The sequence below is a fragment of the Musca autumnalis genome, unplaced genomic scaffold (genome assembly GCF_047663935.1).
Source record: "Musca autumnalis isolate F117 unplaced genomic scaffold, ASM4766393v1 scaffold_3, whole genome shotgun sequence".
Classification (NCBI taxonomy): domain Eukaryota; kingdom Metazoa; phylum Arthropoda; class Insecta; order Diptera; family Muscidae; genus Musca; species Musca autumnalis.
The window spans coordinates 124,290,864-124,316,879 of NW_027411866.1; the positions used below are offsets into that span (position 1 = coordinate 124,290,864).

Genomic DNA, 26,016 nt, shown 5'->3' on the forward strand with positions numbered 1-26,016 from the left:
TTCTTTTGGAAAAATATTCCCTTCAGAACATGTCATTGTTGTAGATTGCCTCCATGCCGTAGTTTTCGGTACATTTTCAACGACGATTTAATAAAAATGTCAATAATGTAGTGAAATCCGAGAATAAACTGTTGGTGTGAACTGTGTTTGAAATACGTGTTGTAAAAGATATGATGCAAAATACCGCTGAAATAACATGAAGTAAGCATTTTAGAGTTTCAGAATATTTTAAAGAATTGTTGAGAACTTTATTTGGAAGATTTTTGCAAAAGGTTACTTGGTTCAACTCCCAATAGTTTAGCCGATTATTTAAAATTTTCTATATTTTACAGATTTTGATGCCCTAGATGGAGTTTTTCTTATGTGGTTCTTTCAAAAGATAATTTCTACTAGTTTAGGGCTACAATATTTCTAAAGACAGCAAGGCCAAATTCCTATTCGTTTCTGAGATAATGGCCTGATAAATGCAAAAAAGTGTAGATTTAGCCCGGTTTAGATGAGGCCATAAAATCCGAACTGGATCTGACTAAAACCCTACTAGTGTTTTTGTAGTCTAAATATGTACTTTCGAAAAATGCATACTAGAAGTTGTTTGCATTTTCAGTGTTGCATAGTGTAATATCCGAACGTTTAGAAGAAGTCTTTTTTACGGATAAAGTGATTTTTACGGATATATTCAGAATTGCTTTTTGTGTTTATTTGTGGTTAGTTTTAACAGATGATTGCCGTCCTGCTGATAATGGAACTCGCAAACATTTAAAATATCACAACCTACAAGTCTGCCCCATAACGTCGGTATTTTAGCAAAGATTGCCGGATATAGCCGTCTTCCAAGAATTACAATAGAAAGGGGAATGTGTTAGCCGCAGATAAGCTTAATCATGAAAGACTTTTTAAAACCCGGATGGAGGCTGACTAGGAGGAATCTTAGATCAAGGGCTGTCACCTCAGCAAATATATGTTTGTGTTCGTATATTTTTTCACCATGGGAGAGGCATTATATCACGGAATGCCTTCTCCAAGCTCTTTTGGTCCGTGCCGGGATATAGAAGAACCCCGGGCCAAGGGGCCCGTTTGTCAGATCCGTACTTATGATATGTCAATATCGGTGAGATGGTCCTCCAGAGGACTACTGATACAAGTTATGTTGCGTCAGATCAGATCAGATCATCTCACAGCGTGTTTCAGACTTCGTCGTCGGATTTATCATCGTGCTCGTTGGAATACGAGGCACTCCCGCAGTTTCTCCAACAACAAACGCAGCATCTAACATCACATGTTGTTCTTGAGCGACCCGAAAATACATCATAACTGCAATTCAAGTGCAACGCTCTCCGCAACAAAGTCATCGAATTTATAGACTTTATCAGCCGGAGGAATATCGGTCAGGAAATAAAACTCATTATCACCTGTAGCTTGCAAGGTCGCGATAGTTACAACGTTTTGCAAAAGGGTAGAACAAGAAGCGGGGGAGGAGGACTTGCCTTCCTTATACACAAGTCTGACTGTCTGGTGCAGTACATACCTGACTCTAGTGACCCATATATGGAATACATGGGGTAGCAGTAAGTTGTGGGAATACCTAGAGTAGCTCAATGTGCTTTATACGCCCAAATTTAGTTTGCTTTCGGAGAACAATAACCGTCTGGTGATAGAGGATCTCAATGCTCATCATAAGCTTTGGCATTCAGTCGATGACAATGGCCAGAGGAGTATAGCCCCAAATTTTGAACGGCGAAAGAAGACACTCCTAAAAGGGTTAAGAGATGATTGCCACAGCTCGATGAGCATCCAGATCTTATAAATAAATGTCCTGCCAACCCGTTGTTTCTCGTTGCTCAGATCATCTTCCCCGATTATCGTCTCCTTTAACAGACCCCCCCAATTTAAAACCTCTGACCGCCGTACTTTTCTGAACCATAGGAAAGCTGATTGACAAGAATTCAGAGAATTTAGCAATAATCGCTTCAGAGGGCTGCCCATTCCCTCAGATTTTCGGGTAACTAAGAGAATTTTCAGGGACACCATAACAGCAGAGGCGACAGGATTTGCAAATGAGGGTGATGAGCTTCATCGTACGAACCTAAGATTTTCAGAACTTTCTATTTAAATCAACAAGCTAACAACAAAAGCGGAAAAAGTTGCTAAACTACCTTGAATGCAACGGTTAAATCACTCTCGAATCCGGGAAAGAAGAATGATATAACGGCTGTTACTTACCATGGCGTGACAACGACAGATCTGAAGAGGTGCGTGTATGATTTAAATCGGCAATTTGTATATAACCCATTGAGTGATAGGATGAAGAGGGGCATGCTACGCCCTGGAGGTACCACCCGAATTTACGAAGGGCGATGTTGCTGACTTCATCTGAAACATGAAATCGAAATCATAATCCTTAAGCCAATAGATGAACCCGCAGCTGAGTATTTCACAAGTGTCCTTAATCTATCGTTAGCCATCCATAATGTACCAGAAGCCAGCAAAGTTGGCAGGGTGGCCCCGCTACTGATGCCAGGCAATGATGCCAGAATCTTGTCGCCATTAGCGAAAGTTGTAGAGACACTACTTATCTCCTAAAAAGAAGCATTTTCACAATTGCCCAACATCAGCATGGATTCCGGAAATGCACAGCACCTCAATAGCATTACACGCCATATCCACAAATATCAACCGAAGACTGAAGCAGAACAGACCGTGCTAACGAACAGTTATGGTGGCGCTTGGCCTATCTAAGGCTCTCGATACCGTCAACCCTACCAAGCTATTCTAGGACATATGTGTTGGCGCCAGTCGTTTGGGGAATTCAGAAATAGTAAGTTGAAGACCCGTAGAGTGAAACAGGGAGGCGTGATTATATCTCTGAAACTATTTATGGTCTACATTTCTGAAATTTCCCTCCCTCTAGGCTGCACAGATAACGTAATGTATTCGGATGAGTTCTTCCATCTGAGGAGTGTGAAAAAATCCGCCCCTAAATCCAACACCACAATTTTTACCACCTGGACATATTGGTGGATGGTGTTCTGATTCCAACCATTAATTACCCCAAGGTATTGGGTGTAACGCCCGACAGTTTGTTAAAGTTGTCCGCGCAAGCCACAGCTACTTGCGACAAGATCATTATTTTGAGAGAGAGGTCCAAAGCTAAGAACCTCTAGCCAGAACCTCTAGGGCAACTTGGCGTCCGGACTTGAATAGCATTCATACTGATGCTTTTGCGCAGGTACTACAAAGGTACAGGGTGAATGCCGTACTTGGATAAAATACAAAAAATAAATAAAATCTGGATGTATGTGGGCAATACCAAAACATGGACCTATGTTGACAATTTTGTGCAGAATTTTTGTGACCACTGGAAACCTCAAAAGCCAAATTACAGCTAGTTCGGACAAAAAATAAAGCTAAAACCTTCAAAATACATACAATCCGGTGATACCTCTATAGGGGCAATACAAAAACCTGGACCTCTGTTAAAAATTTGGGAACCTTTAATATCAACTAACAACTAGTTCTGACAAAAATACAGCTAAAATTCTGAAAATTACTAAAACTGGAGGTATCTATATATGGAGACTTCACCAAAACGCGGATCTATGTTACCAATTTTTGGTGCAGAAGTTTTGTGACCGCAGGTAGTTCGGTCGAAAAACGTAGCTAATATCTTCAAGGTGCCTAAAAACGAGAGGTACCGTTAGATGGGGGCAATACAAAAACATGGACTTATACTGAAAATTTTAGGCGAAAGAGTTTTGTGATCACTGGAAACCTCAAATGTCAAATTACAGCTAGTTCGGAAAAAAATAAAGCTAAAATCCACAAAATACATAAAATCCGGAGGTACAGTTATATGGGGTCTATACCAAAGCATCGACCTATGTTGACAATTTTGGTGGAGATATTTTGTGACAACTGGAAACCTCAAAAATTGATGTAAAATGCTCTGAATACCTAAAATCGGGAGATACTGTTATGTGGGGACTATGCGTACTTAACCAGCTTATAGAAAATATACAATCGTGTATCAAAAAAATAGCGTTTTCGCTCAACTATTACGGACGCTAGAGTAATAGCAACATACGGATATGTCTAGATCGACTCAGAATTTTATCATGATCGAGCAGATATATACTTTATGGCGTCGCAAATGATTATTTCGATGAGTTACAAACATGCTATGGTGGTGGGTATAAAAACAAGAAATTCTAAAAAGTTGTTCGTTATTGGTAATTTATCCTCAGCACGTATTAAAGGAAAAATGTTCACATAAGGACCAACTAAATAAAAAACAAATTGTTCTTTATAAATTCTATTTGCATCCAAACATTTCTGACAAACTCGTTATGCCTCTAACGCACGTACATACATATGTATGTACATGCAATTTGTCCTTAATTTTTCATTGGAAACGTCAAGAATAAATTCTATTTTAGTTTTCTTTTTTTTTTCTTAAATGTAGACATATTTTGACTTATTGCCCATAGCTGGGTAAGCTGTCAAACGCACCCAATTTCAATTAAAGCTCAACGTAGTTTTTTCAATCAACCATTACCAATTAACCCTTATCGCCCTAGCTGCCAACCTTCACAACGGTTTTTGCAAATATTGTAAGAAAAATAAAACACCAACAACAACAATGAGAACAGCAGCCAGCCAGCTAACCTTAATACCCTAAAATTCATGAACTATAATCTGACAAATCCTTGAAAATTCAAAATTGAAGTTTAATACCACATGCTTTAGGCTGAAAACAAATTTAGGGCGATGACTAATATTTTCTAGGCGAATTGAATTTTCTTTAAAATTCCTCAATTTTTAGGGATATTTTCAATGCTGTTTTTGTGTCTGTTGGTTTGGTTGGTCTACTGAAATGTATTTTATCGATTGTTATTTGACACTTAATTTAAGGTGACAAAAGGTGCTTTTTAACATGCATTTTCTGTGTTAGATAAACTCAACTCCCAGTCATCTGGACGTACGTCGGGCGTACGTACATACACACGTACAACCGCTGGATATGTGATTTCATGCATGTAAATTTGTGTTCGAAAACTGTCCAAGTATCTAATAGTGTGTCCATCTAGACAACCAACCGCTTGCAAATGCACGCCGTAGTAGCCGTTGTGCTGCATTGTGTAGCCCAGTATTTACTTGCCAATAAATGGTAGTTGTAAGACACGCATTAAGTGTTTCATTATGGCACTTTGTGTATCTGTGTGAGTAGTATGTTATGCGATCATTCGTGCGGACATGCGGTCGGTTAGTTGTCATAGGCCACCGCCATTGCTCTATTGTTTACTTTAAGCTTCTAACTGTCTGTCACATGATGTGCGGTGGCCATAACCAAAATATAGGCCTAAGCTCTATGTAGCGGAATACTTGAGTGCGTGAGTGTGTTTTTTAGTCCAACTTAGCCATGTGTTAATGTATCAATGAAATATCACTGGGGTCTGTTGGTTGGTTCATTTGATAGTTGTGGCATGTTTTAATGTTTAGCTGTTCCAGATATTGTGTGTACTTGGTAGCGGCTGAATTTCCACCAGAAAGCATCTAACGTGTTGGTAAATGAGCTAATAAACTCAATAAATGTTCAGCAATTGTTATATTTGTGCTTGAATGGTGGGTTGGCTGGAATTTATTTTGAAATTGACATGATTGAAGTAGGTGGTGGAAGCAGTGTTCTTTAAAAGGAACCAGGTTTCTGATAGCCGATGAAAATATTATTTAGAAGGATCCAGGCTTCTGACGGCTAAGGAAAATATTCTTTAAAAGGAACCACTCTTACTATAGTCGAGGAAATTATTTTTTAAACGGAATAACGCTTGCGATAGTCGAGGAAACTATTCTTTAAACGGAATAACGCTTGCGATAGTCGAGGAAAATATTCTTTAAATGGAACCCCGCTTGCGATAGTTGAGGAAAATATTCTTTAAAAGGAACCACGCTTCTTATAGTCTAGGAAAATATTCGTTAAAAGGAACCTCGCTTCTTATAGTCTAGGAAAATATTCGTTAAAAGCAACCACGCTTACTATAGTCGAGGAAAATATTCTTTAAAAGGAACCACGCTTCTGATGGCAGAGGAAAATATTCTTTAAAAGGAATCACGCTTACTATAGTCGAGGAAAATATTCTTTAAAAGGAACCACGCTTACTATAGTCGAGGAAAATATTCTTTAAAAGGAACCACGCTTACTATAGTCGAGGAAAAAATCCTTAAAAAGGAACCACGCTTACTATAGTCGAGGAAAATATTCTTTAAAAGGAATCACGCTTACTATAGTCGAGGAAAATATTCTTTAAAAGGAACCACGCTTCTGATGGCCGAGGAAAATATTCTTTAAAAGGAACCACGATAAGAATCGGCTGAGGAAAATATTCTTTAAAAGAAACCACGCTTCTGATAGTGGGGAAAATATTCTTCAAAAGGAACCACGCTTATTATAGTCGAGGAAAATATTCTTTAAAAGGAACCACGCTTCTGATGGCCGAGGAAAATATTCTTTAAAAGGAACCACGATTCTGATGGCTGAGGAAAATATTCTTTAAAAGGAACCACGCTTCTGATGGCCGAGGAAAATATTCTTTAAAAGGAACCACGATTCTGATGGCTGAGGAAAATATTCTTTAAAAGGAACCACGCTTCTGATGGCCGAGGAAAATATTCTTTAAAAGGAACCACGATTCTGATGGCTGAGAAAAATATTCTTTAAAAGGAACCACGCGTCTGATGGCCGAGGAAAATATTCTTTAAAAGGAACCACGATTCTGATGGCTGAGGAAAATAATCTTTAAAAGGAACCACGCTTCTGATAGTGGGGAAAATATTCTTTAAAAGAAACCACGCTTGTTACAGTCGTGTGTGATAGTCAAGGAAAATATTCTTTAAAATGAACCTCTTTTGTTACAGTGGTGTGTGATAGTCAAGGAAAATATTCTTTAAAATGAACCACGCTTGTTACAGTCGTGTGTGATAGTCAAGGAAAATATTCTTTAAAATGAACCAGGCTCGTTACAGTCGTGTGTGATAGTCAAGGAAAATATTCTTTAAAATGAACCAGGCTCGTTACAGTCGTGTGTGATAGTCAAGGAAAATATTCTTTAAAATTAACCACGCTTGTGATATTCGAGGAAAATATTCCTTAAAAAGAAACACGCTTGTGATAGTTGAGGAAAATATTCTTTAAAAGGAACCACGGTTGTAATAGTCAAGGAAAATATTCTTTAAAATAAACCACGCTTGTTACAGTCGTGTGTGATAGTCAAGGAAAATATTCTTTAAAATGAACCACGCTTGTTACAGTCGTGTGTGATAGTCAAGGAAAATATTCTTTAAAATGAACCACGCTTGTTACAGTCGTGTGTGATAGTCAAGGAAAATATTCTTTAAAATGAATCACGCTTGTTACAGTCGTGTGTGATAGTCAAGGAAAATATTCTTTAAAATGAACCACGCTTGTTACAGTCGTGTGTGATAGTCAAGGAAAATATTCTTTAAAATGAACCACGCTTGTTACAGTCTTGTGTGATAGTCAAGGAAAATATTCTTTAAAATGAATCACGCTTGTTACAGTCGTGTGTGATAGTCAAGGAAAATATTCTTTAAAATGAACCACGCTTGTTACAGTCGTGTGTGATAGTCAAGGAAAATATTCTTTAAAATGAACCACGCTTGTTACAGTCGTGTGTGATAGTCAAGGAAAATATTCTTTGAAATGAACCACGCTTGTTACAGTCGTGTGTGATAGTCAAGGAAAATATTCTTCAAAATGAACCACGCTTGTTACAGTCGTGTGTGATAGTCAAGGAAAATATTCTTTAAAATGAACCACGCTTGTTACAGTCGTGTGTGATAGTCAAGGAAAATATTCTTTAAAATGAACCACGCTTGTTACAGTCGTGTGTGATAGTCAAGGAAAATATTTTTTAAAATGAACCAGGCTCGTTACAGTCGTGTGTGATAGTCAAGGAAAATATTCTTTAAACTGAACCAGGCTTGTTACAGTCGTGTGTGATAGTCAAGGAAAATATTCTTTAAAATGAACCACGCTTGTTACAGTCGTGTGTGATAGTCAAGGAAAATATTTTTTAAAATGAACCACGCTTGTTACAGTCGTGTGTGATAGTCAAGGAAAATATTCTTTAAAATGAACCAGGCTCGTTACAGTCGTGTGTGATAGTCAAGGAAAATATTTTTTAAAATGAACCACGCTTGTTACAGTCGTGTGTGATAGTCAAGGAAAATATTCTTTAAAATGAACCAGGCTCGTTACAGTCGTGTGTGATAGTCAAGGAAAATATTCTTTAAAATTAACCACGCTTGTTACAGTCGTGTGTGATAGTCAAGGAAAATATTTTTTAAAATGAACCAGGCTCGTTACAGTCGTGTGTGATAGTCAAGGAAAATATTCTTTAAAATGAACCAGGCTTGTTACAGTCGTGTGTGATAGTCAAGGAAAATATTCTTTAAAATGAACCACGCTTGTTACAGTCGTGTGTGATAGTCAAGGAAAATATTCTTTAAAATGAACCACGCTTGTTACAGTCGTGTGTGATAGTCAAGGAAAATATTTTTTAAAATGAACCACGCTTGTTACATTCGTGTGTGATAGTCAAGGAAAATATTCTTTAAAATGAACCAGGCTCGTTACAGTCGTGTGTGATAGTCAAGGAAAATATTCTTTAAAATGAACCAGGCTCGTTACAGCCGTGTGTAATAGTCAAGGAAATATTCTTTAAAATGAACCACTCTTTTTACAGTCGTGTGTGATAGTCAAGGAAAATATTCTTTAAAATTAACCACGCTTGTTACAGTCGTGTGTGATAGTCAAGGAAAATATTCTTTAAAAAGAACAACGTTGTGATAGTCGAGTAACCCACTCTTTAAAAAGAACCACGATTGTGATAGTCGAGTAACCTATTCTTTAAAAAGAACCACGCTTATGATAGTTGAGGAAAATATTCTTTAAAAAGAACAACGTTGTGATAGTCGAGTAACCCACTTTTTAAAAAGAACCACGATTGTGATAGTCGAGTAACCTATTCTTTAAAAAGAACCACGCTTATGATAGTTGAGGAAAATATTCTTTGAATGGAACGACTCTTGTGATAGTTGAGGAAAATATTCTTTGAATGGAACGACTCTTGTGATAGTCGAGTAACCTACTCTTTAAAAATAACCACGCTTATCATAGTTGTGTAACCTACTCTTTAAAAAGAACCACGCTTATGATAGTTGAGGAAAATATTCTTTAAAAGGAACCACGCTTGTGATAGTTGAGGAAAATATTCTTTAAAAGGAACCACGCTTGTGATAGTCCAGGAAAATATTCTTTAAATGAAACTACTCTTGTGATGGTAGAGGAAAATATTCTTTAAAAGGAACCACGCTTGTGATAGTCGAGGCAAATATTCTTTAAATGGAACCACGCTCGTGATGGTTGAGGAAAATATTCTTTAAAAGGAACCACGCTTCTGATAGTCGATGAAAATATTCTTTAAAAGAAACTACGTTTCTTGTAGTCGAGGAAGGTAGTTATTATTTTCACTATTTTTATATCTAGATTTTTTTCTGAATATTTACTATCGAAAAGTACATAACTTAAATCATAACGTTTCATTCCACAGCCAACAAATAAAATTTACAAAATAATATTCCTTTCCATTTATCTCTTATACAAAGAAGAAAAAAGGGTTTGTATTATGAACATTGTTCCAATGACATGTTAAATCTCTATATATGTCACATATTTTAAATGTCAAATGTTTGCGTAAAGTATGTAAAATTATGGCCGCAAATGATTAGAGGTTGTATGGTGGCACAAAACACGGTTGCCGTAACACAATCCAACGTTAATAACACACACAATATGTTACATTAACCCCATGGAAAGGGAGGGAGTGATTGAGTGGAGGAGTAGGTTGGCAAACAAACAAAGCAAAAACTCTTATGACACCAATTTTTGTAACATTTAAAATAGTTTGCAGCAACACTACACAATAACAGCTGTGTGTATGTGTTATTTTGACTACTACAACTGTTGCGGCAGTTGCAAGTTGTATCTGCCATAATGTGTGCGGAGACCCATTATCAACATTAGACGTACAGCAGCAGCAACAGCAGCATATGCGTGCATTACGGCAGTTTGTTGTGGCATTTTATGGTAGTCCACAAACACCAATACCGCACCACAACTACCATTACCCTTATCCTCAAAAAAGACATCGTCGTTGTCGTCGTCATCGTCATACTAACAAACCATGCATCTGCATTGATGCCAACAACAAAACCAAATATCAAAGGCTCGTTATTTGCTCAGGCCACAAGGAGAGTCAAAGACTTCTTTTTTTAAATGTTATTTGAATGACTATGTGCGAAGGAACTGCTGTTACGCTGATTTACAATATGACACGATAACAGTACCACTTTTTTCCAATTCATTTTTTATTCTTCTGATTGCATTTCAAACATAACTGCAACAGTAACACCACATCAGCAGCAACACAACAAATATGGTAACAACAAACAGACAGCAGCTAGCTACTAACAAAATCCAGTAGCAAGATGTAAATAAAGTTTTGAGATATTTTACGGGTTCCGTTAATAAAAATTAACAATTATATCCACATCCACAAATGGCCATAAATGTGTGAATAGCTATGATTGCTCAATGGTGATGGTGGTTTGGATGACTTGGAATTTCTATGGGGCTATTGTCAGAATATATGACTTGGTTGTTGTAGAATTATTCGAATTTGGACCGACTATAGTGAAAAATGAATATCGACCTTTACGTACAAATTAAAGATGCGATGAAGAGTATGTTTCGAGTGTTATAATGTGGGAACAGTTGTATTTCAACGCAACTGTTGATCGCATTTCGATAACTGCTTTAGTACGATTCACTGAGGGATATTTTAAAATAATATTTGGCGTGTAAGCTTTGGTCATATTAGTCAACCAGAAATCCTCAAGGCTTTCTACAAGGAAGCTGCTCGGGACAACGAGAAATTATTAAGCACGCTTTATTTGGGGAAGTGGAGCATGTCCTGTGACGACAAACACCTAGAGAGCTATGAATATCAGATTGTGGTCGTCAAGAATGAATCTATTGAAATTAAGATGGCTCGAATTGAAAGATGGGAAAGCTTAAACAATCGAAGATGGACTCCAGAAAGTGTTAAATGCGGATCATTTGTGATTATTGTTGTGAATACAACAAGCGTGAATATCGGCCAAATGACAGAGCGTTGTAGTTCGACTGCAGCTAATATTCGAAGAAAAAGGTCAACTCATAACTAAATTCAGAATCATGCGCTGGATCGCATTCTTCGCATTGTCATGAAAGATTAGCTTCATCGAGTACATCTTTCTGCAGGATTTGATGAACAATTATGCTCAATGATCAAGGAAACAGGCGGATGCAGAGACGACATGAAGTTGTTCTTCCGTCACTTCACTGTGAGGAGTGAGATCCTTTGTGTAAAGACTAAGCAGATGGTAAATATTGCCAATGCACGCTGGAATACTCGTGCCATTCTAGTTCTTCTTACGTTTATTCTGATACCTAAAACCCGGAACATGGGCTGAAACATTGGTTCAGTAGTCAATTATTTCGCGCTGACGATTTGGAAGAATTAGCAGTAGATTTGAATGACTACCCAAAAGACCTCTAATGCTTAGAGACTCACTGGAAAAATATCAATCTCCAATCAGCATTGCCCGAAGCAATCGGTTCGATCAAAATCATGCAAGACTCAAAGAACAATATCGGCCGCAAAAAAGCACGACCGCCTACTTCGAAAAATGTATACGTTCTTAACAACTTTGTTATGGACTATTTTCTGTGAAAATTCTTATTTTTATACCTTCAGTCTTTAAGTTAACGGGCGTATATACACATTCATAGCAAAAATTCGCCTGATCGAAATAATGGTTTTGGACCCCATGGTTTTTGTCTAAATTTTGCGCCTCGTAATATTTGTATCATGCTTAGTTTAAGGTAGAAGAAAAACCACTATATCGACCCACTCGAGTGGACATTGCTTGAAATTAATACAAATTAAGCTGTGCATTTGTATGGGAACTATATCAAAAAATGGATCTATCTTGAGAAATTTTTGTATGGAGGAGTTCTGCCCCCGGAGACACTTAAATACCATATTCATATCTGTTAATAAATATGGAATAACAAGTAAAAATTCAACTAATCGGGTGGTACCATAAAAGGGGGCTACATCGAAACATAAATCCGTATTGAAAATTATTTGTAAGAACATTTTATACGCAGTGAGAACACGGAATGCAAAGTTACAGTCGGGTAAAAAATGTGGTAATGATGTCCAAAATACCTTATATCGGGAGGTACGACTACATGGGGACTATATCAAATGGCCATGTTTTGTTGTGGAAATGTTTTGTGACCACTAGGACCATAAGTACTAAATTACAGCTAATTTGCTACGAAAATGTGGTTTAAATCTTAAAAATGCCGAAAATCGGATGATACCGTTATATGGGGGATATACCAAAGCATTAGACGATATTGATCATACTCGTATTTGGCCCATTATTACCCACAGACACAGGCTGAGTTTTTGCAAAATTTCAGTAACATATCTCAATTCGTTTGCAAGTTATTAATTTTGCGCCGATAGATCAGTGTGCACTCCCATGCATAGCACCTCCACAATATTTCAAAAATTTCGTAAAAGTGCAGTTCTGGATCATTTTGATTTTTTTTTTTTGCAGTTCAATCTCTGACCATAATATTGATAATTTTCTGCGGTGGTTTATCCCCTCGGTGTAATTTGGGTGACATTCCTGAGTTTTTCAGCCATGAAAAACTTCTCTACAAGTGGTGTCGCCGTTCGGAGAAAAGTCCCCTTGTCCCTTTGGTAATGTTGTGGTAACATATGTATGTATGTGTGTACAGTGCTGTTTTATATGCGCAACACTGTACAAATGTATAACTTTACAAATTGTTTTTAAAACTTCTTCTGCGAACTAATCTAGGACGTATATCAGGAATAAGAGCCCCAATCAATTCCTGGAAGTTCCTATTTGCATTATTTTTAAAGTTTCACCAACATTTTTAGCCACAACTTTCCGATGGCCTCAAGGGGTTTACACCAGGATGTATTGTGTTTACCAACATTCGGGCAAAATCTGCCTCATCGAAATATTGGGTTTGGACCTCAAGTATGTGTGGACGAAATCCGTTTCAGACCATTTGGAGTCGATTTAGTAATGTCCGTCTGTCTGTCTGGCTAGGTGGTGCGCACTAAAACAAAAGTTCAAAATGTTTCGAAAAAATTTTGCACACGATAACTCTCGAAGGAACTAACCGATTTGGTCCATATTTGCACATCGTGAAATTTCTACCAAACTTAGATGAGGTTCCAATACGGACACAATCGGCCCACACCTTCGGCTACCTCCCACACAAAATTTTGGAAAAGTTCAGTTTTGGGGCTAGCTCTAGAATCACTCTGATTTTTGTTATAATAACTTGTATTCACTGCCCCATACAAAAGTACAAGTTTCAAAAGAGACAAGTCCATACTTTCAGACAAAATAACTTGAAAGTTGCAAAAAACCCCTATTACAACATATGTAGTTTTTGGAGCGCAAGGTAACTCTCGAACGGATCTGTCGATTCGGTCCAAAATTTGGTCTTCGTAATGTTTTGTCCAAACTAAGTTCAGTTCGAAGATAAGCCATATCGGTCCACTCCTTAAGGTACCTCCCCCACAAAAATTCAAAAATGTTCGAAAAAATTGTGAACACGATAACTCTTAAAGGAAGTTACCGACTTGGTCCATACTTTACACATCCTAATATATCTACCAGATATAGATCAGATTGGAATATGGACTATATTTGTCCACTCTTTTGGGTACCTCCCACACAAAATTTCGGATGACACTTTAAGAATTGCTTTTGACTCACTTTGATTTTTGTTGAAGCAACTTGCATTCGCTGCCCCAATCACCCAACGGTAAAAGTTTTGTCAGGGGCAAGTTCATACTTCCTGAGACAACAGCCAGAAATGTGTAAAAACCCCCTATTACACCATATGTAGTGGTTGGAGTGCACGATAACTCTCGAACTGATGAACCGATTTGGTCCAAAATTTGACCTTCGCCATATTTTGTCTAAACTTAGTTGCAGTTCGAATATGGACAAACCGGTCTACAACTTCTGGTACTTCCCCCAAATTTTAAAAATGTCAATAAAATAGTATCGTGCATACCATACAATACCATACCATACACTTGAACGGGCAAGTCATTTGGTCCAAACTTTGGATCTTCCAATATTTTGTCCAAATTTAGTTTATCTTCTAAAATTACCCATATCGGTCCTCTCCTTAGGGAACCTCACCCACAAAAGTTCAGCATTTGTGTCCAAGTGCAGTTTAGGGTCTGTCCTTTGGAAATGTATACCGATGCTGTTCATTACAGCGATATTATGTTTTCCGTGGATAAGTCCATGCTTCCTGACATACTGGTCCAGAAGTTATACGATGACCCACTGAAATGACTAGTGGGCGCAATATCTGTCAAAAGATATGACTCCCAAAATAAGATTCACTTCCATAATGGTTTATGTCGGTCCGTTCCTGCAAGTACCTCCTTCGCAGCACTTTTGAACTTCAATCCTAATTCACATTTATGTCGGAAAATTCAAATGTCTATACTATTTTCATTCGATCTATACGTATATGACGGTTTCAATTCTCTTAGGCTGCACAGTGGATCCACCTGTATGGAGAAAGTGGCCAAAAATATTAAGAGTGCGCCGGTTATAGCTTTGTGCTGCTGTGAAGAGTGTTTTAAGAAACCACGAGCGTAACATTCTCCCCCTTTTCCCTCTGGAGGGGGTATACGGTAAGAATTGTTTTATGCTGTTAATACAAAATAAAAATGAACAAAGGTCCCGATTATCTTATGATGCAAACATAGGCTTAGGGGAACAAAATAATCTCCAATACAACATAAAATCCAACCAATTTAGCTGATTAAAAAAATCAACACTTTTGTCTGAAAATTGGTAAAATTTTTAATATAGATCTTAAAGCGTTCTTCCGGGAAGGCACGTACCGCCAACATAAGACAAATTTGGAAGAATATTTCTTTATCTTGCCACTGATGTCAATTATGTTAATGTACGTGGTCAGATAAAAGAGTTATACGCTTATATATCCACAGAAACCCTATTCTAGGGCAGCTTTAGTCAGCAGCTGATTTTAATACTGAATAATCTTAAACCCATGACCTACTTTGGAAAATTATTCCCGAGATGGGCACTGGTGGGCATCATGACTAAAACCTTGGGTCAAATTTAAATATATGATCGAATTGGCATTACAAAATACACTATGAAAATATGCAGCTAAATAGAAGAATTTCTCAACACGCTAAAACACATTTTTTTCATGAAAAATCCACTATAATATTTTGCTATACGTATTAGTTTCGCGATATTTTGAATATATTAACCTGCACTTAAAATATAGGTTGAACTCACAACAACAAATATTAATCAAATGTTCCGGCTTTTGAAGCTATTCTTAAGAAAATAGCGTTCGAATGAAACAAAAACTAATATGTTTTTAAAAAGGTCCATGTCATAGCTGTCAGAGTTGGCAGATGTTGTACTAAAATTTTGAAATTAATTTTTATACCCTACACCACTATGTGGTAAGGGGTATTATGTGTTAGTGCATTTGTATGTAACATACAAAAGGAAGCGAGATAGACCCATAGTTCCTTCTAGGTTCACTTTCTGAGTCGATTTATGCATGTCCGTCCGTCCGTCCGTTCGCAACATACAGGTCGCATTTGTTGACCGATTTCGCTGAAAATTGGGGAATACCATTTTTTTAGCCGTCGGAAGATCAAGTTCGAAGATGGGCTATATCGGTCCAAGTTTTGGTATAGCCCCCATATAACGGTACCTCCCGATTTAAGGTATTTTAAGGATCTTAGCCGCATTTGTTGCCCAAACCAGCTGAAATTTTACATTTGAGGTTCCCAATGGCCGCGAAATTGCTCCACTAAAAGTTGTCAAGATAGGTCCACGGTTCGGTATAGTCCCCATATAACGATACCTCCCGATTTAAGGTATTTTATGGATCTTAGCCACATTTTTTGCCCAAACTAGCTGAAATTTTACATTTGAGGTTCTCAATGGCCGCGAAATTGCTCCACTAAAAATTGTCAAGATAGGTCCACGGTTCGGTATAGTCCCCATATAACGATACCTCCCGATTTAAGGTATTTTAGGGATCTCAGCCACATTTTTTGCTTGAACTAGCTGAAATTTTACATATGTGGTTCCCAGTGGCCACGAAATTTCGCCACTTAAAATTGTTAAGATAGGTCCATGTTTTTTTGTAGCCCCCATATAACGGTACCTCCCGATTTTAGGTATTTTAACGATTTTCCCCAAATATGGCTCCAATTTGCGTATTGGGATGTATACTAATTATTCCATTTTTACATATTTCGACTGGTGTAGGGTATTACATAGTCGGCCCCGCCCGACTTTGGTCTTTTCCTACTGGTTTTATTTTTGGCCAATGGGTGGATCCACTGTGCATCAGCACAGCTGACTGATACTCTCTTACTTGTTTAAATGGAGACAGTGTTAAAAAAATTCGATAAAATCTATTAAAAAACTTAGTATAGTTGTTGTAAATACTTCATGAAAAGGGGTTTTTTGGTACTCAATATGTAGATATAACCCCTTATATAGTGTTTAGTAGATTATAGAACTTTAATGAACACATAATATTCCTATTGAGGATCTTTAAATATATTTTTTTTAAGAAAATCATTGTTGGAGTATCTGCCCAATTGCGAATAATCCACTTTTAATCTTTGTTCGGAACGAAAACTCTGTCAATATCATCATTTAGGCATTTCACATTATTCATACGCCCTAATGACATACAATAAATAACACTCATACATCACCTTGAACGTCACCATTTCTTAATATTGTAAAAAGTTTAACGATAAACAAACTAATATACCTTTCCATAGGGTACATCATAACACACTCAATTGCAACAGTAAACATACTTTATAACATCTTAACCTTCTGCAACCTAACATTTAACCAAAGATGATCACGTAGAAGAAGTCATATAAAATAATGTTGCAAAATTACAACTAATGATCATGATTTTTCAATATTTTTTTCTTAACGCTGTTTGTTGTTGCTGTTCATTTACGCAAAATTAGTTCAAGGTTTCTCAATGTAATTACCACGAAATAAGTTACTTTAATAAAAATTTTGAAAAAAAAAAACACGAAACACATCAGCTATAAATCGAAAATTGCAGCGTGAAATAGAAGAACGTTACTGATTAGCTCAACAACTCAGCCTCTTAGTTGTAAGAAAAAAAAATAAATAAATAAACCTCTCTAAAAAACCAAAAGACACAACAACAAAACTAATTTTCCACATAATTATCTTCTATTAAGCGCTACATGTCAGAGTATTTCTTATGTGTTCTAGGTATTGAAATGCATTCTAGTGGTTGTTGTAGTGTTACGAATTAGTTATCTTACCCCCACCAAATAGACCTTTCATGATTAATTATCACACAAGGTTATGACAATTTCGAAAGGGGATTTAATTTTTTGTTTTTTCCGTCTATCTGTATTTGACTTTTGTTCTTTATATGTATGAACTTCTTATGAGTTTATTATAGTGACATAATATTGTATTGAACAACAAAGGAGTGCTGCTGCAAAACAATTATGTCCGTATCATAATCTTGATATCATGCAAATTATTGTAGATTATTTTAAATAATACCATGATTGTTCTGAAATTCATAAAACAAAACAAAAAAATGTGTTTCATTTTCTGAAAGCCTGGGAAATTTATGAGACAAATTTGAATTTATGGAAAGACATGCATTTTGGAAGTAGCCAGTGGCGTAGTTGAATTATATTTTCCTGGGTACTTTTTCTAAGCGTTGATACATAAGATTTGGTATGGGAATTTAAATATTAACATAAGTGAAACTAAAGGAGAGACCAATGTACGCCACTTGTGAAAGTCAAAACAAATTAACACTTTTCAGTTCTGGTCTTTTGTTTTGGTAGCAGAAAAGTGTAAGACTGCCGTAGTTAAGTTGCATACTGTGTTCATTAGGGTTATGACTTTGTGACATTTTTTCTCAAAAACGATTTCCTGTGGCGGGAATGAATTAAATTTTCCTATTAATCACTAAACTTATTGATATATAAAAAGTTCACCCAAAAATTGATTTAAAAAATATGTTTCTGAAAAAATTTATGAGATGAAAAAATAAACTTACACTTACACCAATTGAAAAAAATTATTTTTTTTGTTAAAAAAATATAACTTTAAAAAAAGCGTTTACGACATTTTTATGATTCTCAGAATTAAAGAACATTAGTGACAAACAAATGTTATGTCAGTTTGGTTATCTCATATGCATCTACAGTTTATTTTCAATTATATGTATATCACGGTGCCCTTGAACCAAATTTAAATGGAAGGTGCTTACACCTGGAAGTTTTTGCGGATTCTGAAATTACAATGTTCATAGATGAGAAAGATCCAAAAATCAAAAAATCGTCGGAGCACTTTTTAAATAAATCGTGATTGAAGATGGAATTTTTAAGCGTTTCTTAAGTTTTCACGATTTTGAAACCGCAATCCCTATCGAAATGAGACTAGAGAGAATATTGTAGCTATGAAAATGCTCTACAAGATTGGTTTTCATGATTTCGTTGTCGTTTTTACCGTTATTGAGATATAGAAGTTCAAATTAGGACAATGGATTGACTGTATCGCCTCTTTATAAAACAATGCCATGACTGCGATTTTCCAACTTAAACCCTGGAACAAATTACGAAAGCCAATTCTTTAGAGAATTTTCACAACTAAAATATTCTCTCTAGTGCCGTTTCGATAAGACTTACCGTTTTCAAGCAAATTGTGAATCCCTAACAAAAAAAGCTAAAACTGTGACCTTAACATCTATATATCTCAAAAATGGTAAAACATAGAAACAAATCATAACGGTCGCTTCTCTTGAGAATTTTCACAGCTACAACATTTTCTTCAGCTCCATTTCGATAGGACTTGCGGCTTCCAAGCAAAATCGCGAAAGCATAAACCAGACCAAAAATTGTGAATTTTGACCGCTATTTATTTAAAAATCCCTCCAGCGATTTTTTCTTGTTCTTGGATTTTTCTCACCTGTGGACTTTGCTGTTTCAAAATCCGCAAAAACTTCCCAGTTGTAAGCACCTTCCATTTAAATTTGGTTCAAGGGCACCGTGATATCTGCTTACAGTGACTTTACAAAATTGCCCATAATTCAGATAAATTTAAATTTTAAAATCATTTTGTGTGTGAGGTTTTTTCACCGAATCATCTTAAAATTAAGATTTTATGTAATCTTATGTAGAAACTCATCACGCTATGATACAGGGGTATGAGGTTGTAATAAAGTCATAACCCTAGTGTTCATATCGCCGAATAACAGCTGTGTCTTGCGAAATATGCCCGAAATTATTTCGCTTTTGCAGGGCAATAACTGTCTGGTTCTAGGGGGACTTCAGTGCTCATCGTGAGCTTTGATATTCTGTTCTAGGCTGAGGGGTACAGTGCTGACCGAGTAAATTGATAGCTCCACATTTTGCACGGTGAATAAAGACGCTCCTACGAGAATAATAGGAGAGAGGCACAGCTCGCCCAATATCACGATTAGGGCCCCCTGTCAAATTAATGACTTGTCCTGTCAACCCGTTATTTCCTGTGGCCCAGACCATTTTTCGATCATCGTATCCGAAGTGATAACCTCTGACCGCCGTATTTTTCTAAACCATGGAATAGCTGATTGGCAAGAGTTCACAGAATTTACCTATCACCGCTCCAGAGAGCTTCCCACTTCCCTCAGAACCTTGGTTAGCTGACGGAATTTTTCGGGACATTATCACTGCTGCAGCCGCTTGCTACATACCTGCTGGTCGAATTCCCGAAATCAGACTGAATTACCCAACAGAGGCAAATGGATTCGTCGTACGAATCCTGGAGACTCAAGAGTTAAAGAAATTTCCCTTGAAGTCAACGGACTAGTAGGCGGAAAAAGTTGTTAGACCACCTAAAGCAATGAATACAACATGGGTACAGGTTTCAGTAAAATGTGAGCAACCGTTAAATCACTCTCGAATGTGGGAAAGAATGGATGCACCCGTGTTATTTTAATCGGAAATTTATAGAGCATCTCTAGAGTGATAGGGTGAAGAGGAGTGTGTTACCCCGTATAAGAGCCCTCCCTGCAAAGGAGGTACCACTACAATATACGATGAGCATTGTTGAATGCGTCATCCAAAGCGCAATCACGGAATCTCAATGATAATGCTTAATCAACTATATGAATCCGGGGTTGAGTACTTAAGAAGTATCCTCAATCTATCAGTAGCCACCCATATTGTACCAAAAGCCTGGAAAATTGGCAGGGTGGTCCCGCTACTAAAGCCAGGCAAGAATCCCTGTAGAGGTGAATTGTGCAAGCCGATTCCTTTCCCTCTTTTGTTGCCAGTAGTGAAGATTCTAGAGGCACTACTCCTCCCAATGATTAGAAGCAGTTTCCCAATTGCCCAACATCAGCATGGATTCCGGAAAATGCATAGCACCACAAAAGCTTTTTACACCATATCACCATAACAGGCCGTGTGACCGAACAGATATGATGGTTCTTGACATATTGAAGGCTTTCGATATCGTCAACCATGCCGACGCGTTTGAGAGTATATAAGATAATCAACTATACGTATTTACGCCAGAAGTCCAAGACCCATAGAGTGAAACAGGGAGTTCCCCAAGGCGCGTGATAACTCCGGAGCTGTTTAATCTCTACCTTTTTGAAATTCCACACATCGGCATAGAAATCTTGATGTGTACAGATGATTGTTTGATCTTGGCGTCGAGTCATATCGTCGATGATATATGTGAGAGGTTATATGTCTACAAAGCTGGCTAGGTGCAGTTCTTCTATCTGAGGAACATTAAAATATCTGCAGCTAAATCCACTGCCACACTGTTCTCCACCTGAACATACTGGTCAATGCTGTCCCGATTGCGACCGCTAACTACCCCAAGATATTGAGTGTAACTTTCGGCAGCATTTTTAAGTCGTCCGTAAAAGCCACAGTTATTTGCCACAAGATCAAAAGTAGGAAAAGGTTCTCAAGTCGCTAGACGAAAGCACGAAAGCGTGCTGACGTTACCTTATTGACTTCTTATAAACCAATAAACCGGTCTGTGTTAAGCCAGTTTTGTATGAAAATGTTAGCGCTTGGTTGCAAACGCCGCGGCGCGTCGTGATCATCCCTGCCACGATCAAGTGGACAGGCTTCTCTCAGCCAGGCACCTCAGGAGAGAGAGGTTCAAATCTGGAGAGAGAAGTTCAAAGGTATAAAAATAACCCCTCGATCAACGAGCCTATCAGGCCGGCTTGAATAGCATTCATACTGTTGCAGTTGCGCAGGCAGTACAAAGGTACAGTGTAAATGCCGTACTCTGAAACCGTCCCCCATCAATTGCAGCATTAGAACGCCAGCTATTTAGACAGACACTAGATCTAGGCAAACACTAAGATCCGGATCGATAGTCCTGCATGCTTATTTGTTTAGCTGCCAGCTAAACCCACTAACCTGTCTCATAATTCTTTATGGACGTAGCAACAACATGAATGAGAAATTCACTTTCCTTGTTACCCCATCAAAAAGGAGTAACTACCTTAAAAGAACCCGAGGAGCAATTCAACTTTCAACATCAACGTTTTTTTTTTTAAAGCGAGATATGATCAAAGATTTTTGCGAGTGAAAAAAATCTTCTATGATAAAGCTCAATTTCAACAAGAAATTAATTAAAATGAATATTAAAATGATCTTCGCTCTAAAAGACATTTAAAAAAAAATTTTGTTCTCCAGCTTTCGATTTTATTTATTAAAAAAATATGTTTTACAAATATATATTTTAAAAGCGTTTTGTTCGTAACATTTTTCGTTATTTAAAAGGAATATAAGTTATTTTAGTCATTAATTTCAAAAATTCATTCATTTTGAAAAAGAAGTCTAAAATAAATATTTTATTGGTGTCGTATGATTGATATTTATTCGACATAACGATTGTTCATAAGTATGTATGATTTTATATTTATATTTTTATAATTCTAGTTATATGCACCATAAACAACTTTGGAATTAAAATTCAATGTACCACTAAAACATCAAACCAAAACTGTCACCACTGTCCGCCACCATCAATTCATTTTAATTCACCTAAAAACCATGGGAAAATATGTTCAAGGTAATTGGTGGATGGTATTTACGGGATCCTTCCTTAGCATAGCCAAAAATGGCAGGTGTAAAAATTCAAACAAAATTTCCAAAAATATCTATTGTGCCGGCAATTTTAAGACAATCCAATTTTAGTATTAAATCTTTGGGTCTTTATCGATAATTTCAAATTACCACAAAAACAACAAAAAGAGAAACACAACAACACTACAAAATTTTAACACCATTAACTTGTTGTCTTGACAATCAACAAATACCAAGTTTTGCGTGTCAAATGATGGTAAAATTTCATATGTTAAATTATATGTCCAATAAAACTGCAAACAATCCGTACAGATTGAAGTTGGTTTTTGCCTTAACCCTCTTTGCAAGCTGTGTGATTGCCTGACTGCTTGGCCGGCCAGCCTTAACCGCTAATACTGCTTTGGCTATTTGGTAGGTTTTTTTGTCTTCATTTGTCTGTGTTTTTTAACAATGTTTGTGGCAAATGACAATTGATTCTTCAATGGCGATAATCAGGGTTGCCATGTGGCGATTATCATTATTTCTTTACTATTACGGAAAAGGAAATCAATGGGAAAAACAATAAAAGCAGTTAAAATATAGATGATTTAAGCATTTTTTGTGTTATAACTTGTAGGTTTTTTATTAATATTTTGTATTTTTTATACCCTCCATCATGATCTGGAGGGTATAATTAAATTTGTCATTCCGTTTGTAACACATCGAAATATTCATGGGAGACCCTATGTCGATATAACCATGTCCGTCTGTTGAAATCAAGATACAGCACGCAATTTTTAAGATATAGCTTTGTTATTTGGTATAAAAGCTTCTGTTACTCTAAGGATGTTTGGTATTGCAAATTGGCTATATCGGTCCACGTTTTGAAATTTGGTTATTAAACATTCCCCCAGAATTTTGTAGGTACAGGTCCACGGCTTCATATAACCCTAATAGAGCCGTACCTCCCCATTTTCGATATTTGAAGGCTGTGGCCTCAATATCCCACCAAAATGGCTCAATCTTGGTATTAAGTTTTCGTCAGGGTATTAAACATTCCCCCAAAAATTTTATCGGTACAGGTCCACGGTTTCATATAACCCCAATAGAACAGTACCTTCCGATATTCGGTATTTTGAAGGTTGTGGCCTCAATATCCCACCAAAATGGCTCAAACTTGGTATTAAGTTTTCGTCAGGGTACAAAACTTTCCACCTGAAGTTTGTAGGTATAGGCCGACGTCTTCATATAGCCCCCATCGAACGGTACCTCCCGAGTTTCGGTATTTTAAAGGTTGTGGCCTAAATATTCCACCTAAATGTCCGAAATTTGACATTTCGTCTTCCTTAGGGTATTCAAATTTTTTTTATTTGAAATTTGTCGGTATAGATCAACGCCTTTGTCCTTTGTTTTGATATAGTCCCCATAGAACGTCACCTTCCGATTTTCGGTATTTTGAAGATTGTAACCACATGGGTGAAATTTGGTATTTAGGTTTCTTTGCGGCTAATCAACCTTTCCCCCGGAAGTTATCAGCATAGGGCCACGTTTGATACAGCCCACATATTACGGTACTTCCCGGTTATATTATCTCATCGCAATGACTGAAATTTGCTACTTAGTCTTTTTTGGGGGATAACAACAACGGGGTTTTAAACTTTTCACCAGAAACTAGTTCGTATGAGTCCACGTTTTAATATAGCCCCATTGAACCTACCACCCGATTTTCGTTATTTTGCTGATTTTAGTCACATTATCTCAGCGAATTGGTTGAAATTCTTCATATAGTGTTCGACATGGGTGTAAAACATACCTACAAAGAATTGTGGGTAATATAGCTGCCATTGAGGAGATATTGCGGATTCAAAGAAATGGGTAGAAAGCCTCCACACAGAAAACGATCAATATGGGTAAATATTTTGTTAGCATGTTATGCACTTATCGTCAAAATGGAATTACTGTAACATGGCATATACGATCCTGAACTGTTGTTTAAAAGAAAGTGATATACTCCAGTTAGCATATTCCACTTCTCCTTGGAATAAGCCTTGACGTGGCGCAGAATTTAGTACTTATACTACTTATAAACGAGAGGAAACTAATTCCATTTTACCTCAATACAACTCATGGTGCAGGGTATAAAAAGTTCGGCCCGACCGAACTTAACGTCGTTCTTACTTGGTGTTTGTCCATTTGCATTTCCATTGTTGCATTGGCAACCCTTTACCCTAATATTTGCACCTAGATTATGCTACACGATTACGTTAATTAACGTAAATTTCAAACAAATTTTTGTTACATTGCCGATATAAAGCATTGGGCAAAAACAACGAAATTTTCAGATTTGTGTTTCATTGATTCATTGTAACTAACATCCAACTACGACGACGGTCTGTCGATGACAATGACTATTACATGTGGCAATTGCCATCAATTAAACTGTGTGTATGGGTTATGTGCCACAAAAGTCTATGTATGAGTGTGTATATGTATGTACGGCGTACATGTGGTATTTTTGTGGCTATGAACGGAGGAGTCATGAAAACCATGCAACACCATTTTTTGTTTATTTTTGCTGCAAAGAAGGCATGACCACCCAGAGGTCATGAAATTGAAATATTTGCGCGTTTTATTACATGTAATGATGCATTTTTGAAGAAAAAAAAAAACAACTTTATGTTAGTAAGTTTGGTATGTAAAGGTAGCCAATAAGCGCTACAAATAACTTTGAAAATCAAGAGTTTTACAATAAAACAAGAAATGAGAAGAATAATAAATAATTATCGTATTTAATACGCTATGATGCCTGATAATTAATAACAGTCGTACGCCACCATGAACTAGTAACAGGCCAACAAGTCATGGGTTTTGAAAAGTTTGTTCAGTTTTACAATGGGAATCCACTATTGTGGTTTACATATAATGATGCATATTTGAAAGACAAAAACTTCATGTTAGTACGTATGTTGTGTACAGAGATGGTCTGTATGACGATTTTTTAGGTTTTCGACGGTAAGAAAGTTGTAAACGTCGAAAACGTCATTTACCCGTAGAAAACGTATAAAAAGTAGTGAACGTCATAAACCTTAAAAAAAAGTATGTTACCACCATATTTTTCACTTAATATTAATTCTGCAAGCCTGTCTTTGTTATTGAAAAGCGTCCGTGCCTTTTTTGTAAATAACAGCATATTTTTATTAATATTTTAATTTTTAAAATATCTGAAATAATTGAACAATAAATTGGATTATGCCCTTAGCACGCCATCTACAATCTATTCCGAACACTATCACTACTTTACCTATGTTTCAAAGAATTTGCGGATGAGGTAATAAAAAACATAGGTATAATGTCCATATAATAAAAAAATATATATAAAATGTACATTTTAGAGTGGAATCTTTGTATGTCTGTTTTATAATAAAATAGGATCTCAAAAAAAAAATAATAATAAAATGAGTTCTATTATTATGAAAAACATAGATTTTTAGGTTATAAAATTCGTTTGTTTATTCTGTCAAATACCTTGTTTGTTTGGCTAGGTTTACGACGTTTCCGACGTATGTAATATACGTCATAAATGTATGTCAGATACGTCATTATTGCAGACAGACCATCTCTGGTTGTGTAATGTTAGCCAATAACCGCTACA

The 26,016-nt window shown here is 36.7% G+C and overlaps 1 protein-coding gene across 13 annotated transcripts in view; it reads right to left on the bottom strand.

The window, feature by feature from the left end:
• mamo (maternal gene required for meiosis) overlaps positions 1-26,016 on the bottom strand; it is a 698,235-nt gene that overhangs the window by 296,761 nt on the left and 375,458 nt on the right. The window lies entirely within an intron of this gene.